Source organism: Hesperophylax consimilis, chromosome 3 (genome assembly GCF_061612785.1).
Source record: "Hesperophylax consimilis isolate HC1 chromosome 3, BYU_Hcon_1.0, whole genome shotgun sequence".
NCBI lineage: Eukaryota > Metazoa > Arthropoda > Insecta > Trichoptera > Limnephilidae > Hesperophylax > Hesperophylax consimilis.
The window spans coordinates 28716978-28733752 of NC_142838.1; the positions used below are offsets into that span (position 1 = coordinate 28716978).

At 33.1% G+C, this 16775-nt stretch overlaps 1 protein-coding gene across 4 annotated transcripts in view; it reads right to left on the minus strand.

Moving 5' to 3' along the window:
• LOC149425226 (RNA-binding protein 38-like) overlaps positions 1–16775 on the minus strand; it is a 92858-nt gene that overhangs the window by 64010 nt on the left and 12073 nt on the right. The window lies entirely within an intron of this gene.

Genomic DNA, 16775 nt, shown 5'->3' on the forward strand with positions numbered 1-16775 from the left:
AATTCCGGTTGCACATAAAATATTGTTAAATAAAATATTGTTATAAATGTTAAAATTTTTGTTTGTTGGTCATTTTTTTAATCGCTTAAAAGAATCGTATTTCATTTTTTGAAATAACCTAATGAGCGACACCTCAAAATGTAATATTTAATTATTGAAGACAATATTAGCGATTCCTAAACGAAAATTTGAAACAGAAAAAGATAGGTCATATCTAGGACATGAACCCAAGCCTTGTTTAGGAATCTTTAATATGGTCTTCAATAATTAAATTATACCTGGGGTAGCCACATCCTTATTGCTTTGTGACCGGTTTGCTTTGAAAAAGCAGTATTCTTAGATTGATTGAACCGATTAAATTCGGCGAGCACGAGATCAGGATGTGTTTAATTATTTATTTTAAAGTATTTTCATCGAACATTAACCGGTGGCATTAAAAGTTTCATCTTCTAATGGCGACTAGCTGTTAACAATGCAATATCTTGCACTAGAGGTACGTCCAGTAAATTTCAGTAAAAATAAGGCGACGGGTGAAGAAATTGTTGAATAATTAAATTGTAAGGAAAATAACGTTGGAATTTCCATACGCTTTTTTAAAAATTATGATAACGTTGCCATGATCGATTGAAGGTTTTTGCATTCGCATATTGCAGAGCAAACTATGGTGGTTGCACATTCCCCCTCTGCTTCAATGTAGCTCATCACTATAATAAGGGTTGTTTAAATCAACTTTTCACCAAAGGAGTGAAGCAATATTGCAATTAAATATCTGCTGTGTGGCTAGTAGTACACGGAGAAAAATGAGTACTGCTAATTTCTAATCCGGTTGTAAACGGGATTACAGGCCGTTTCCCACAGACATATGTCTATGCCGTTTCCAGAAAAACTTTTAGTAACTTTCTAATGTATAACACGAGTTCATGCAACTAAATTTGCCTTGATAATATATAATAACGAAATGCGAAAATATTAATATTTTTATGAAGACGTGTTCCAACATCGTGATAATACATTCAAATTTTACTAAAAGTATATCGACCTGAAGGTTTTAAGGGCCTGAAATCCCATATTTAACCTGATCACGTATAATTTGAAGAGATTCTTAATAAATTTGCAATACTCAATTTTTTCCTTGTATTTTCAATTTCGTGATCAACGTAACTTTTTTTCTGATTTAGCGATTGTTTTGAATCATTAGCTATGGAACTTTGAAATATATATCTTAGTCATTTAGACGTCAAACAATAAGATTTACCTAATCGTACGGTCTATGCGTTTCTATTGCTATTCAGATCGGTGATCCTGATGTTATTAATATAAAGTGTATTGTTTATCAAACGCCCATATTATTGAATAAATATTTTGTAAGAATGTGAGGTGAAACAAAATATAACCGAAGACATAAAATGCCCCTTGTGGTTTTCTAGCGACCGTTACAGATTAAGTGCGCGACGAGTCACCTTTGTGAAGTCGCACATGAAACTGCCGAAAGGCGTAAAAATAGATTACTGTTTCGCAGTCTGTTCGGTGGAAAAAAACGTAAACAATGGATGAAAACAGCGGCTGACGAAGGATTGCGGGGACTCGAGATGGGATTCAATGGGTGTCAGAGGCCGGAGCTTTTTCGATTCAGTCCATTGGTCCGTGCATATTGGTCTATGGCTCTATATGCACGACTCCTATCTGGAACGCGACGTCTCTTCACGCTGAGGGAGGGTTGACCTGCACACTCGCGAACATTCCTTTCAGTCCATCAAACATGTCGATCGGTTAGCTGGTCGAGCAGTCCAAAGTGTCGGTTTCTATCCCATGCTACCGACGTAAGTACTTCACCATTGCACAAGCAACCTTTGACGATGGTAAGAGGAGTTCAAATATGTTTAGGTTTGTAGAAATCTGAAGGTATGTGTGTTTTAAAAAAAATCTGTGTCCTATCGTGTCGGAATCACACTCTAGTGTTAACTATTTAAGAAATATATTTGTACAGCGCCCTTGAGGTGATTTCTCACGAAAACGGCGCTATATAAATTGGCCAAATATTATTATTGTACGGTGAAACTTTAGGGGGTAAATATACATGTTACCACTCGGGCACATCTTCATAAAACTCGTTCTTCCATTATTGAAAATATAATATTTAGAAAGAAATTTACAGATTAAGAAAGAGAGAACACATAGCTTTTGCTTTGCATTTAACAGTTTACCGTAAACGTTCCGTACAATTTGAAAAAAAATATATATATATAAAGCAGAAAACCTTTTAAGGTCCAACCGTTCACCCGGTCAAAATTTGGCAATTAGTTTAATAAAAGTTTTAATTATGATTACGATAATTTTTTAATATTTATATTTTTTATTGCATATTATGTTTGTTTGTAAAATCATAATCTGAATAGTATTTCATCAGAATTTCATTGTGGGATATGTTTAAAAACTGCGAATCTATTTGAAAAAGATTGTCAAGCTGGAATATCTGATTTATATTGTCTAGGCCCGAGGACTGTAAAGTTTTCACAGACAGTTTTCTTATTTAGTAGTATATATGTTTTGTGCGGTCCTTCCTCTCTGCCTACCCCTGCGGAGAAAGGGCGTGGTGGTTAGTTAGTTAGTTTATTTTTTGTCTAACCCTTTTTTCAGTGAATCATTAAAAAAAAATTAATTTAGTTTATTGTTATTATTGAAGAAAATAAGCAATTATAAAGGGTGTGTTGTGAGGTTGGAGGGAGTTAGAAGGGAAACATATAGAGGAGAGAAATGTCAAAAAAGTACCAGGTTATTCAGATACACGACTAAAGCTATTTCAGGCAAAGTTTAGATTCTGAATGATGGTTTTTCACTACCCTGACCTTAAAATACTACGTATCTATAACAAATAATAAGTATCGAGAACCTAAATGCATAATCGCTTCCATTCAGAGCATGCAACTAGATTACTACTTTGAGTCAACTGTGTATCATCTATACAGGACAATAATAAATTTAAAAAAAACAGAGGTTTTACCACTGAGCTGAGAGCAGATTTTCCTTCTCATGGTTGATCTAAGATACAAATACGCCGACATTTGTAAATTATAATCTACCCTTAAAATTTTCTTTAAAGATGTTCCGTGCTTCAGATTCCCCGCGAATAAGGGCTGCCACAAGGGCACTCGAGACTCCTACCGTCCCTTCAGTCTGTGCAGAAGTACCTTCCCCCGCCGCTTCTACCTTCCACCCCTAGTTCCTCCGCCGTGGCGAGAGAACCTCATTAAATTAGAATATCGAACTCCGTAGTCGACTTTTTCATTCTCTGACAGAATTTCGAGAATCTTTGTTCTATAAACTGTTAAGAAACTTTCAATATACGTATAAGTAATAAAGTCAAACTAGTCATGAGTTTATAGTCCTCATACTTAATGGATAAATGTATGCATGAATTAAAAGATTAAGGTATATATGGGCGCGGAATTCAATCTGAAAGAATATTGTCTGTCGTATGCTTATTCATTTGCATGGAAGATGTACAGATTACAAGATTTTAATAAACGCGACTACCGTGATACGTGCATCGAGAGAACTCAAGTAAATTGTAATATCTTCCATGTAATGCAAACAACGTATCTACATTTCTCGTGTATTGAGAAAATGGTGTCTGAAGATTATTTGAAGATTTTTTTAAAATCCTTCAACTGCAATATACAGATATTTCATTCTGTAATCAGTATGATAGAGTTTGTTATTATTAAAAAAAACTTTACTGTTTTAAATATAAAATAAATTATATATATTTTTTTACAATTGCAAAGAAACAATAACGATGATATTAGATAAATAGCATAGGTGATCTTTTTACACAACACAGTTGGTGAATTCACAGATGTTTCTGCATTTTTTACTCAAAATCGCGTTTTGCGCACATGCGGTTATTTTGAATTGCACGAGCTGTGTGTAACGCTTTTTTAACACGTAATACCCGGAGGTTGAAAATGAAACACATGCGGCGGTGGTGGGTCCAGATTGACCCGGCTGAAATGATGAAATTAAAAGGCTTTTTATGCATTTTTCGTTCATATTCTTACTTTTATATGATATTATTGTAGTTCCTCATTAACTCATAACATATCCCCTGTGTTTCTTGTATGAATATGAAAGTTTTGGAAATTAGTGTTCCGTAAATTTTGCGGTTCGTCGATATACAGCGGCGCGGACATCCCGCGCAACAGCTAATCAACGACTGAATCGAAGACGGCCCCGACGGCCGATGCGGGTGCCGGGCGACGGTCAGGGGAATGAGGAGGGCAGTGCGGGAGAGGGGGACAGGAAGCGTTCGTCAGCGGAAACAAACATTTTTATTTCTATAATTATTAAAATTTTCGATGGTGTGCATTTACAAGAATATCGTGTATTATTTAAAATACCAGAAATAAATCACTTATTTGATAATTTCCTTGTGGCTGTACCTCTAATAGAAAGTTGTGTAAAGAGAAAATAAATTCAATTTAAAGCCATATTAAACGATGATTGCTTATGCAAATATTAGAAAATATTATATAATGGCATTCAAATTCAAGTTGAGTATTTACTTCCTCACACATTTATTTGTCACAATTAAAACCATTGAATGACACACATTAAAATATACTAAAACTTTTATTTTTCAATAAAACAAATTTAAATTAACAATTTTCATTTAAAAAAAAGGAATAAAAGCAATATTCTAAATACGAAAATACAAAAATGATTCGACGATTAATAAAATTTAAATACATAATAATTTAAATACTAACTTCATTATCACTTCCATTTCCACTTTCAGATATTTCCTCTAGTAATATTTCTTCCGGATCACTTTCAAATTCTGGATCTAATGTTTCGAATTCCAAGTCGCCATCATCACTGATCTCACTGTTCGAACTGTTAAGTAGCTTTTCGATCTCATTATCAGATAAATAATTTTGCTTTGCCATTGCGTTCGTACGCTACGAAAAAAAAATTAAAACAAAGTCACAAACAAAAATCACAATACTAGAAATGTGCCCGAATGGTTGACAACATCTGCGCGGGACTGTGAGAGACAAAGACGGAAGGACAGAGCGAGAGATATGCTGTTTCGTCGGCTGCTCGAATTCAACTGAGAAGAAATGAGTTTTTGCGTGTTTTTAAACACAATTATTCTTATAACTTTTTTAAAACGTGTCCGATTTTAATCATTTTTGAGTTGAAATGTGGGTAAATATTTGATGAAAGAATAGACAAAAGGAAATTAGCCTAAACGAGATATTTGCGGCAAAATCTTTTTTTTTTAAAACACTGGGTCAAACCAGACCCATCACCGGAGTCGAGGTGTTAACTGAATACTGCACAGGAGTCCAAGATGTCTGGAGTCAGTGGGATTATGGTTTCCCCAATGAGGGTACGCTGTGAGGCTGAAGTGATTTGGAGGGGAAATAGAAGAAGGTGGGAAGTACCTGACTATTCAGATCTGGCCACTTAATACGGCTAATTCCATTTCGAATAAATAAACCTTTCTATTTTGATTTGTGGTCTTTCACCAGGGCTATAATAAGTGTACGTAACTAGCGTATGCAACGCAAGAAAGTTCAAAGTTGTTGTAATACAGGGTGTAGCAAGACAGATAGTGCAGTTTTGAAGGGTCGGTACATCCCGTGTGGTGGGGGTAAGAACCTAGTAGAGGTGTCGGGAGTGTCGTTCCGTTTACCATGGTTTGATCCGGACAACACCAGGGCTTCGCCATCCTTACGTTTGTTGAAAATGGCCGTTCTTTCGTCGCCGCCCAGCGGGCCTTGTGGCTACAATTTGCGACTTCTTCCTGCGGAGCTACCTGAAGGAAAACATTTTTAAACATCGGCCTTACACTTTGGAAGAACTCAAAGATCGAATTCAGGAGGAAATTGCCGCTATAACCGTAGAGATGTGCCAAAATGCAGCCATAAACTTCATAAATGGCCTTCATCTTTCTGATGGCATCTTCATGATTTGATCCATAAAACGCAGAGATGTGCAAAATGGGTACCCAAAACCATTTGAAATGCAAAATGGAATTGGGTCAAAATTCATTTCCATTTGAAAATGCGAAATGCAAAATGGTTTTTAGAAAAGCATTTCAAATGCAAAATACCTATTTTCAAAATGCATTGAAAATGCAAAATGGTTTCTGAGGTCAAGCAATTAAAATAATTATAGAATATTTAAACAATTTTGTCATTTAATAATGGACATCAATATAGAACAAACATATTACATGATGGTAAATACAAAAACACCACGACTACAGATTATGAAACCACAAAAAATTTGCGCGGGACTAATGTTGCCAACGTAAAAACATAGAAACTGCTATCTAACATTTAATATTACAGCGTCATGGCCCCATGTTCAGTTGAATCAGTTCATTTGAATCAGTATTTTTTGTAATGGTATCACTCAATTGCCAGGGCTCCTACCAGGGAGCAACTTGACAAATGTAAATTATCTCTCATAGCGAGGTTGAGGACCGACTGATATTTGGGGCTTATGAAAAAAAGATGAGTGGAGATAGTAGGAAGAATGTTGCAAAAAAGCATTTAAAATGGAAAATGCATTGAGAAAAGCATTTAAAATGCAAAATGCAAAATGGTTTTTAGAAAAGCATTTAAAATGCAAAATGGAAAATACCCATTTTGCATTTTGCATTTCCATTTGAAATATAGCACATCTCTGATAAAACGATATGATGTACGGGAAAAAATAAAAAGGAACGTCTGTTTTGGTACTGTCTGTTTTGCCGCACCCTGTATTTCTCGTAATTTTATTGATTTTAATATAGGTTAACTCCTTTACGGGTTTAGCAGAGAAACGTTCAAGAGTAACACGATCGTTTTACGAGTAACTAATTGTACAAACTGGTCAAATTATTAAAGTTCAAAGATAAGAATAACCATTTAATATGAATTTAATAGCAGCTAACTTCCTTTTTCGTGTTAATTTGTATAAAATCAAAACGTTATCGGAACATGCGTTCTAAAGATATCGGTATACGATTAAAGTTATCAGGTGAATAAACATAAATTATCGAATCTTGTCAAATAATTTAGTTCGTATTATAATGTATTATTATATCAACAAACTCTAAATTTAGTTCGTATTATATAATGTATTATTATATCAACAAACTATAACTTTAATTCGTATTCTATAATGTATTATAATATTTAAAAAAAATAACTTTTCTTCGTATTCTATAATTTATTATTATATCAACAAACTATAACTTAAATTCGTATTATATAATGTATTATTATATCAACAAACTATAACTTTAAGTTTTCGGGTAAAATGTTCTTATTAGAACTATTTTTTTATTGATTATTATTTTACCTAAATATTCGAACGAATTAACAAAATTTAGCTTCAATAATATGCAGCCACATTTAAAATGTATTGATGTTTAATAGTGATTTATAGAACATAACTTTTCGAAAGCTCTTCTTAATTACATGATTCAAAAAAGAAATATTAGTTACTCACGTAATTATTTTTATTTTTTTACTAAAACAACTATTCTTTTAATGACTTTTGAAGGTTGAAGAAGAATAAAATACTAACATAACGGTCTCAACAAGGAATCTAACCCAGGATTTCTGTCTTAAGAGGAAGCTACAAACCAAAAATGTGTATAATATTGGTATACCTTACATTGTATGTAATGGGCTTTAAAATCGCTTGATAAAGGAGTCTAGAAAGTTCGATTTCAAGCACAAAACTGGGTTTTAATTTTTTTTTAGATAATTTTATAAGAAAGCAAAAAAATTAATCAAGTGAAACTGTCACAGATAATCTTAGCTATAATACTGATTTTTTTTAAAGTTGTTTCCTTTATGCGTTCAAAAATTTCTATTAAAAAAATATTTTTTCTAGTAGTTTACATTTATATTTTTTATTGAGTAATTTATTTTTTTATTTGTATTCTACTCAAGCGAAACGATAGTAAAACCTTCAATTTATCTGAAGCATATTTTTTGGTATTCATAATGTACACCAATTCGTTATAAAGATTAATCAAAAAAGTGATTTGGCATTAAGGCCTTAACTTGACAACGTCTTTAACCACTTGACCATTGGGACCTAATTAGTAAACGTATATTATACATCTTTTTGGTGATCTCATGTTTTAAATTCAGAATTAACAATATTATCTTGCAACTAATTTTTCCCATATTTTTGGCAGCTATATATTTGAATGATTACAAATTTCTAAATAATTGATTTGTAACCTAGGTCTCGGATAAACAGATCCGATTATTATTTGAATAGGATACCTATTCACTTTTTTCACAAAAATTTTGTAATGGAACAACTGTTCTTTAATAACTCTTGAAGGTTATACCATCAATGTTCCACACACAGAAAAATAAAAAAGATAACGGTCTCAACTTTGAATGGAACCCAGGATCTTTCTCTTACCGGGACACATTGGGACCAAATTATTATAACATTCAGAATTAACAATATTATCTTCTAAATCTAGTGTTACGCCGTAGTTGTAAGAACTATTATACCAGTATTGTACCTACTTGGTCATAAAATTATGTATAGTTTCAAGTCACTACTTATAAGTCTTACTTTGTAATTCAGTGGTTATTAATCTTTGTTATAAGCCACTAGTTATAAGTCATTGTTGTAAGTCACTAGTTATTAATCTTAGTTATTAGCCACTAACAATAAATCGAAGTTAAGTTAAATCTAAGTGATAGGGAATAGGTTAAATTTGTAAATTCAGTTCTTAAGCGCCCTTGACGTGATGTTCTCTCGACAACGGCTCTATAGAAATGATCTAATCATTATTATTATTACTCTTGCTTGTAACGAAAACCCATACAATATAGTAGTGTAACATGTTCAGTCCGTTATGGTGTGAGTATGGTATGGGATAATACGAAAATTGATTAAAAAAAATAAAAACATTGTTTTGTTCTGTGAACATGAAAACATCGTAAAAATTGTATTAATGACCAAAAAACTAAGCTCGTCCGTCTGTAAATAGAAAGCACAACACCCAACGACCGACAATTCTCCATTCACCGTTCATCCCATCCCCCTGCCCCTTCCCCATACATCCTTCTTCCGAACAGCTGAGCTTTTGTCGTGCGTTTAATAGCCTCCGTCCACATCTGCTACAAGCCACGCGTGGCTAGGCACAAGGGTAGAAACAGACACGTCGCAAAAAAAACATTTCGTTCATATTCGTGTGCAAAAATCAAGCTTTGTAACTGAACTCCCTTTTCATGCTAGTGTCTAAATGCAGTTAACATTGCGAGTACATAAAATTATTTTTGATGTTTGGCAATGGTAAAAAAGTGGCTTAATGTAAAAGTCATTTATGATTTTGGTTGGTTTTCAAAGATCACTTTGGAATGGTTTACTCTTTTTACTTGCGACATTGAACAGCTCGAGTGTTTTTGAATGAATTTTCAAGCTTGACTAGTCGAGGGGATCGTAAATCTTTCTACTCCGTGCCCGCTGAGTTTGGGTTCTACAGAATGCAGTCTACGCCGAACACCTGGTTAGGGTCTTCAACCTCTGGATTCAAAGCCCAAAGGGATCCTATTGCTACGTCCAGATCCTTGCGACAAGCTGCTTGTGGCAAGCTCAGGCAAGCTCTGGCAAGCGAATGGCTGGCGACCCCACACTTGCAAGCGCGCCAGTACATTTGCACTATTCGCAGCGCCCAAAGATGGCGGACGTCGAAGCAGCTGTTATCAGCTGTCATTTTTGCGCTAACCTATTTCTATTTTAAAGCGAAACAAAACGAAAGAAAGCGAAGAATTCGAAAGAGAAGATGGTGGATGATTAAAATCCATAGAAAGCGTACCAAATAATTCATTTAATATTCTAATTTTTGTTTATTAGTCCGTAAGTTGTACCAACGTGTGGATGCCACGCCAGCGTTTGCCGCAAGCGCTTGCCGCTTGGGCCAAAATATCCGACCTCGATCGGATCGGCGGCAAGCTCTCGCAAGCTCTTGCAAGCCTACGCAAGCCAAGCCACACGCGCGGCACCAGACGCTGGGACTTGTGGACGCTTGCAGAGGCTTGCCACGTATTTGGACGCGGCTTATTGAATTACTAGTAAGTTGATGAGGATTTATGGCCCTACTTATATGTCGAATAATATTACTACAATCTATCATAGAGCATAATATACTTGCATGGCATTGTCTTAAGACAATTAGGGTGGATTTCATATAAATTACAAAACACCTGCTACTGAGCTAACTCGATCGTAACCTCTATCACTTACTTGGTCGATGGTAACAATTATAATTTGCAAGAAAGATTTATTTATAGGTTAAAATGATTTCTCTTAAGAGGAACGACTGTGCGGCCTTTTTCATAGAGAAGTTAAATTTTGGATTCGAGGCCAAAATACCCGACCAAACTGAATAATTATTAGTAACAAATATCAAATCCAAATTTATTTTTTTTATGAAAAGGGCCGAGCAACGGTTCCTCTTAATACAGGGTGTCCGGAAACTCGTAGTACAAGCGGGAAACTGGTGAATCTACATCACATTTGGAGTCGATTTTGTAGTATATTTTTTTTTATTTGAGCTTTCGTTATCGAGTAAATCGAGTTTGAAGTTGATTTTTTTTTTTTTTTTTAATCAAATTCTTATAAATTATTACTGAAGATCAAAGTACCCAACTAATTAAAACTATTTGAAAGTAAAACAAATGAAGAAACTCGGATTTGAAGCATTATTTTGAAATCACCCTTCATTTAACCCGGTGTAATCATAAAATATTTCTGCTCTGCAGGGTTAAAACATCTGTTATTCAACCCTAAACACCAGAAAAAACTTTAACCCTAAAATAGCTGAAAAATATTTTTTTTTGGTTTTTTTTTTTTTTTTTGAAAATGCTCAAATCAAAAAACTTTATGTTTTTTTGGGTTCCCCATGTGGTGTAGATTCTCCAGTTTCCCGCTTGTACTACGAGTTTCCGGACACCGTGTATATGGCATTAAATTCCTAGCAAGGGAACAATAAGTCAGACACAGTAATATTTGCGCTGGGAACTTGTTTTTTACGGGTAATAAATATTTTATTGCTTTGTACATACACGGAAAATCAAGCATAGTGTCGAAACAATTATCCAGCAATTCGTGAACACAAACTGAAAATAATTTTCAGCTGGACTAAATGTATCTACCTGCGTAATGTTGAAAACCCATTATATTTTGTAGAAAAGCGGAAATTTTGAGCGTTTAAAAAGTATTTTCATAAAAGCAACCATTTTAAACAAACAAAAAAACTAAATAATATTTTATGACCTGTCACAAACGCTCACAATACACGAAATAATTCAATATCACTGCAGTTTTATAAAATAATGAGCACTACCGACCCTTTGACAAATAATAATTTCATATAAAATCGTTTTCATTCTTTTAGCACGAAAACCGGTCAAATCATTTTTTTATAATAATGCACATGATATGTGAGATTTAACCATGTGAAAATTGTTACTGTAAACAAAATTAAAATAAAATAACAAAAGTAAAATAACAAAAATAAAAATAATTATACCAAACAAAATTTAGAGCATTATATGATGATAAACTGAATATAAAACATGCAACAGTAACATAAAGCAATATAGAAACTAGAACAATACTATACATATATAAGACAAATCACTAAAACTTCATCACCAACGCTACTCTAATTTGTAGGATTCAACAAAGTACTGGTATAGATTACGTTTACTTCTATAAATAGAGTCAATAAATATATTAATAGAAATCCCAAACTTGTTTCCCAGATCATGCATATTATTGGTTAGTGAGTATATCTGATAGTTGGTTGTGTATGTATTTCAGAAGAATATTATATTTTGACTTGTATTCCTAGTCGGCACATGGAATTTAATAGTGGCAACGATGGCAGTACTGTCAATTAAGTTGTGGAACACAACCAGGTCTGACATAATTCTCCTGTCAGACAGTGTTATTAGATGCAATTGATCCATCAATCAGACACAATTAAAGTATTCGATTAGAATTCTGAGCTTAAAATTTACGTACCGTGGAAATTCGTGCTAAACTCTTTCTATATTGTTAGAGTGAACATTATACAAAAGGGACCAAATAGGTGAATTATATTCAACTTGACTTCTGACTAACGGTTAACTAAAACAATAGTGGCTAAAAACGAAAATTGTTACTTCAAACAAAAGTCAAATAAAAAAAACGATTAACTAGAGCAAAAGTGGCTTAAAACGTAAAGTTTTTACGGCAAACAAAATTAAAATCAAATAACTGTTAAATAAAACAAAATTGGATTTAAACGACAAATGCTCAAAGCGAAAGGAAATTTTCACAAAGTAGATTAAAGTTTTTATAATCAATAAAAAACAAATGGTTTTGAATTTAAGGCTAAAATTCATTAATAATCTGAATGACTTTAAAATAAAATTAAAAGCACTGGTATGCATCTAGTATCTAGTAGGTATCTAGTATCTGGTAGGTGCGTAGTTTTGGCGAGTTTCGAACTATGAAAGATCCAAAACATTAGCAATAATTACTTTGCATATAACCACGAATTTATTTGTTTTCGTTTAACACAGGCATCATGAGGGTACACAATGCAACCAATTAAAACGTACAGTGTGCTTGTATAATATTCAAATAGAGTGAGACAAAATATAACATAGAAAAAGGGAACAGTTAAACGAAATTAAAATAATTAAAACGTAACCTGGTAACAGAAAAAAACAGACAGTTAGTAATGCCAATCATCTAATTGACTAATATCATACCTTTTATCAAAGCACACCGGTGCTAATATTCTCCACAAAAATGGTCATGGCAATAGATTAAGTAATTTAGAAGCACTCGAAATAAAGAAAGCTGTCACAACTAAAAGTAATATTCTTAATCAATTAATTGTGTCCAATATCACCAAATTAGATATATTTCTCATAAACTCACAAAATTCCAATTATCCCTTAATCACCTCTTCCGTTGACGCTTTATTTCTTGCGATAAACTCCATTATGTATACATTATCTGTCTCTTTCTTTCTGTTAACCTGTTTTTTTTAAATTTCATCCTATATCACTGTTATTCTGTGTTATATTTTTTCTCACTCTATTTGTACATACATAAACACACACTTTGTATTTTTTATTAGTTTCATTTTGTAACCTGACGTTGCTAGTGTTAAGCGATACCGTTCAGTCATAATAAATCAAATAAATTTATGGTTGTATACAAAATTATAACAGTTTTTTTCATTAATATGCTCAACAATAAACTGACTGCTTTCTACAAAACAAATACAAAACATGTTTTACTAAACAGGAACTACTTGTGTTTTGTGTTCCTCTTAAGACTGAAACAATTTAAATGTTGTAAAGTGAAATAAAAAGTTTTATTATATTGTTCATAAAAGTATGATTTTATTTTTAAAAATACTTGTGTGTAAATTTTAATCAAAACTGTATACATTAAAACTGACCAGCGATAAAGGTCGACGTGTTCTGGGCTACGATTGAAGTTTACTAGTTTCGATTTTGAACAAATCCTACATAAATCTTTGCTTTTAATGGCTGTGCAATGCACAATAATGCATTTATTATTATAAAACATTTTCGAGTTTCGTTAGTTTTATGGCATTTTCTATGGATTTTATAGTACGAATGTGATTTAGATAAGCCAAGAAACAATACATCTGGCCTCAGTCGAACCGGCGATAAGGAATTTTACTGTTTACTTAGCAATCAATATCGCCAATCGTATGCCGACCTACCTGCCAATCTACTGACTTGAGGCTACTCAAAATCGATTTATTCAACATATAAATTTATTTACAAACAGTGTTTGTTGCTTCCTCCGCACAATATCGCATAAAGCAAAATTCTGCTCTTTAATTTGTACAACATGACTTAAAAAATACGCATCAATAAAATTTGTCCGTTCTTCTCAGCAAAAACTCTCGAATGATTCAAAATTAACTCAGTTTTTGGTTTTGATTTTCCAGATTAATAACGGTTTACCGCTCACGCCATTTTCATCATGAACTACGGTGAATATCTATTGAACTTTAAAAATAACTAAACACCGCTTCATATTTTTTATTTTATTATTTAAAAAAATACGTTTTATCTGGAACGGTGAAGCCGAGTATCAGCACGTTTTAAAAATATGCGTTTTATAAATGAACTTGGGATATTTCAAGTCGGTAAGCAATAGCTATCAGTTGTAAACAAAATCATTATATTCAATTCACTGAGCGTAGAGACGAAAGAGTAGCGACGTTTTCGAATACAGTAGATTATAAAATCGTTTTTTTTTGTTACCGCAGTTTAAGATTGCGCCACAGGCTAAATTTTGAGAATCGTTCACATGTCAAATAAAGTATCCACCCAGCTAAGAAACGGCGTGAAATGGGTTTGGCACGTTAGTCAATGTTAATCAGCACGCTTCAAAAATGAACCCATTTATGCATTTATTTATTCGCGTCCTTTTTAGGGGCCTTTGCATATGAATAGTAAAATTTATATTTTATTTATTTTAAATAACTAAACTGCTTCAGTAACAATCTTTTGTATTAATTTAGTGTTAAATTGAAGATGTCCACTGACTCAGTATTATTATTTCCCGCCATTGAAATGGGCAATACATATGCTAGTTAGTCACAGAATTACTACACTGATATAAATTTCGACTTCTAGTATTACGTAGTGGAATCTGAAAGCTTGTTAATGCAAGCAATTCTGGATTACATATTTATATAGAAATACCAAGTCAATGAAAATCCTTCTGTCCGACAATTAAAGCATATTCACAAAATTAAAAAAAAAGTGTTGTAGTTAAAAATTTAAAAACATAGGAATATATTTTGTATTCTTTCAATACATGAATACTTGTACATGAATATTGTAATGTGGGTTCAAAATTGGAGAATTGTAATCATGTTAACTTTCAACAAAGGCAAAATATAACAATAATAATTAAAATAAAATAACTTTGTTTGAATACCACTTTATTGTATATATTTATAACCAACCGATTTCAGTTCAACTCGAACCTTCAGTACTAAATTTTTTTATTTCAGTACTTCTTACTTGAAATAAAAAAATCCCTTAAAGTCAATAAAATCAATTTATTAAATAAACAATTAGATTTAACAAACAGCCCCATTTGAAATATATTTCCATTCCCTGCACCTATGTTTACCCCCTCTCTCTTACCTAAGTCTTCCACCCCCACCAAAGTTGATGTTCTCTCTCCCTCTTCCAGCTTAACTATAAGTACCCATACACCTCTGTAATTAATTTAATATGTTTTTATTAACCCTGATGAAGGTTCGGGTTAAACTGAAACCGGCTGGTTATAAATATATACAATAAAGTGGTATTCAAACAAAGTTATTTTATTTTAATTATTATAATTATGTATACCCACAAAGTGTTTGCTACAAGTGAAAAATCAAAATATAACAGTTAAATACACTTAATACTGTTGAAATTTCAAGTTAACCTAGTTTTAAATCTCAACATATGTAAGCCCTTGTTAAAGATTTTCTTATGATTATTTAATTATGTTTAAGTTAAGGATATTAGGGAGAAGTAGCACCAATGGAGGGAATTTTGTGTTTCAGTATTATAGTTATCTTGGCTGATAGATCATTCACATAATATTGAAATATAAACGATTTCACTACCGAACTCACTCGATATCACCCACTTTCATTCGCCATCTCATTCATACTCTTCTGTTGTACTTGACATATATTCTCTTGATCTTGCCATATCCTGAGGTATGCTTACATTTAATTTTTAATTGATTTAATTTGAAGGCATTTAATAAAAGCTCTTTACTTAACTAATGAAGTAGTCTATGGAAATGTAAATATTAGAATGAAATCATTAAGCCCAGCCATAAAGCAGTTGCCACGACATAAACACGCTCCTATGATGCGTATCAGACACGTGTCTGGAAATAAACACCTAATACCGTTTCACTCAATCAAAATAAACACATAAATTATTAAGATTGGTCCGCATGGAATATAGACCACACCTGACCTGGAATCCGTCCCAGCCACTGCATCAAATCACCTCAAACCAGGCCAGGACATTGAATCAAAGTAACCTCATATTTCCGTATTATTTAAAAAAAAAGTGGGTGTGTCAAGCCTACGCAAGACAGAAGTGAAACTTCTAGTATTCCTCTCTCTCTATTTTCATTTCATCATCTCTATTTTCTCTCTTAGGTTAGTTTGAAAATTAGAGGTTAAATAATTCAACGACGAAGCATGGATTTGCTTTTTCTAATATTTTCTTATAGATGAATGACGTTCGATTAATGTATAGTTCCAAAAATTTTCAATTTATTCACAAGTATACAATATTACATAAATAACAATATTACAATTAAAAATTACAAAGAAATTACAATGACAATTTACCAATCATGTGCCATTTTCATTGTCAATTTCATGAATATCATTTCCTAATGTCGTGATAATTGGGTTATGGTAACTAAAGTGCGAGATATATACATGAGCACTTAAATCCTTAATGAATCGTGCAAAAACTGCATCGATTGTTGTCCCGTGTCGGGAGAGAACGTTCGTGAGCGGCTCCCCCACCTCAACAAGCGCATATGGTGAGAGAGGGACAGTGAACGGTGAGCGGTGGTGGGGGTACCCGCATTTTCGTGTCGATCCTGACTCGGTTTTACTCCGTCCCCGAAAATCCATTACGCGCCTAAAGAAGTTTCACTTCAAA